Raw genomic sequence first — 2,934 nt, 5'->3', positions numbered from 1 at the left:
GATGTACACACTTCATAATTCATAAAGAGGCTTCAGCAGCATAACTGTTCACCAAGTTCATACCTTTACTTACATACACGTGGTCGTTAAAACAGTCAAATTCATTATAGGACAGCCTTTAAAACTCTCGAGTTTTCAAGATTCTCTGTGAGGATATGGGCTCAGAACATACAGCTTTACTGTTTCGTACTGAAACTCGCTGGTTACTAAGAGGGACGGCTTAGATCAGAATATTGAATGAGCTTAGACATGAAGTCCTTGGATTTTTGCTTGACAAAAAACCACCAAAACACAACGTTTTTCACTGACTCAGATTTTTTTGCTGTGATTAGCGTACATGTCATACATATTCGAAAACATACATGTACTAAACTAGTATTTACATAAAAAAAGATGCAAACCTTTTGCAATGGACTGAAAAGGTGAACATCTTTCTACATAATCTAAGTTTATACAAGGGCGGTCTACAGTGACAATATTGAGATATTTCCTAATCTTAGAATTATGATTAAAGGCATGTATATCAAAATTAATCCAACGAATCCAAATAAATGCTTTCCTAAATACTGATATATACTTAGGTTTCTTTTAAAAAAATATTGTTATGAGGACTTGGATGATTTGGCATAGATTCAAAACCCGTTCAAACCATCCGTAGATGAGTGCTCCCTCAAGATGATATAAACAAACCTTATTGACCTCCAGAGTGACACTGAGCTTGAAAGTAAGTTTAAAGAATCTGCTCTCACACACTTATGGATCGGTGTGCAAAATGAATAACCAATTTTAAGTGCAAAGGCATTGAAAATACTCACTCCATTCACCACTACTTAATCTTGTGAAACTGGGTTTTCTGCTCTAGCTGCCATTAAGAGTAAATATACCTTAAGACTGTTTGACCAAGGAAACTGAGTAGCGTTGTAAGAAATGACACCGCGTTTTTACAAACTATGCTTAAAGAGAAAGCAAGAACATACTTCACATTGAAGCTCTTTTTATTATTATTACTTTGAGTTATAAATAAACATTTATTTACTGTAGTAGCTGAAATAAATAAATAACAAATTTTAATTGTTTGTATAGAATTTGTTGTTTGATTATGATTAAACCTATTGCCTCATTAGGCTCTAATGTAGTACCAATGCATAAAATGTACAAAACTAAGCAAATAAAAGTTTACTGTCAAATTTCTAAAGCAGCTCACTTATATACTACGTTTAAATGTAGGGGGCCCGGCTTGCAGCTGGATTATACAGGGGGGCTTGAAGTAAAAAGTTTGAGAACCGCTGCTAGGGACTTTATTCTCCGAAAAGTGCTTATCCGAAATACCAGCTTGCCTCAATTACGTGATCAAGTTGTTATTGTGGAAATAAATTTTAGACAATTGATTACATCATTTTAATATTTCCTTATACAGTAAACTCTAACTTGATATATTATGAAAAGTTAGTAACTGTAGCTTTGGCAACAAGGAACATCACACGGCAAGCTCGATCAGTAGATTCCACCAAACGGTGTGGATGGGTGGTGGTGGTAGGGTGATAGGGCTCATTTCCCTAAAAACGACCTTATCTGCACATATGCACTTTTACGTCCTATACTTATTTTATTTTTGTAACTTTTTATTATGTTCATTTTTATTTTGTATTTTGTGTAATTTTATCTAAAATACAACAATTTTTTAACCGAGTAAGTTTCGGTAACACAACAATAATCGTAAAAAACTGTCTGAATTTGCTTAAATACGTTATGTTATGGTTAAGTCTCGTACATTAGTTTTATTTGGTTCAAACATGAGAGTTGAATAAAACAATGTTATGTAATCATTAATAACCTTTATATATATCGTACTCATAAATAAAAAGAGAACGTTATTTGTAAACTTATCGAATTAAAATATCCCAATACCACAATATAAATAAAAAAACAAAGTTAAAAATGTCTATGTGAAAAATAAAATAAGGTTTCCACGAGATTTATCGGATCGCAGGTAGAAAAAAGAATAATTGTCGTTTCCGGTTCTCTCTTGATCTCTGTCTGTAGCCATTATAAATGACTAGAATGTGATTCTTCATTTAATTTACTGCTGCATTATATTTCTTGGTGTAATAAATATTGTAATCCTGGAAACGTAGCTATTTAAAAAATATAATACAGTAATGCGTTGTTACTATCCGAGTTAGTACTTTATATTGTTGTTAAGTTTGTAACGTTAGTTTTTAGTAGGGTGCAAAACTTCAACCGTTTTGTAGCCTACGCGGATAGTTGCAGTTAGCTGGGTATTTCCCAGGGGTCTGGAGAGTTGCGTATTTCGGATATAAAGTGTTGACTCAGAAAGCAAGTAGATCTCAAAAGATCTGTTAAAGTGGTTAGAGCCACAAGCTCATCATCGCCAACACTTTAAGGGGCAAAGAACCGACTTGATTTTAAAATTACGTATACGGAAACAGAAACATGGTATACAAGTAACCAACCCACGCTCAATTGGTATTCCGTCACTGCGGGACAACCTAAGCTTACCCCACTAGAATTCAGTATAATCGGGTTATAAATCGCTAAATAAAATGATCGTAATAAGATGTGCAATCATTTAAGGCTATGTCTATATATTTATCTTAATAGCGACCGCTCGTATATCCCGCTTATGACAGCAGATCAGAAATTTAGGGAAACCTAAATTTATCTCAGACAAGACCGATTTTCACAGCAGTCCGAGAGCCTAATAATAAACGAAAATTTTATTTAATCGAAAAACAGTTTAATTTAATCGCGTTTAATCGTTATGAAACGCTTGTGACAGCAGATCGTAAATTTAGGGAAATCTAAATTTATTTTAGACAGGACCGATTTCCACAGCAGTCCGAGAGCCTAATAATAAACGGAAGTTTTATTTAATCGAAAAACAATTTAATTTAATCGCGTTTAATCGTTATG

This window comes from Homalodisca vitripennis, unplaced genomic scaffold (genome assembly GCF_021130785.1).
Source record: "Homalodisca vitripennis isolate AUS2020 unplaced genomic scaffold, UT_GWSS_2.1 ScUCBcl_4893;HRSCAF=11327, whole genome shotgun sequence".
Lineage (NCBI taxonomy): Eukaryota > Metazoa > Arthropoda > Insecta > Hemiptera > Cicadellidae > Homalodisca > Homalodisca vitripennis.
Note: the sequence above shows the minus strand (reverse complement) of the source record.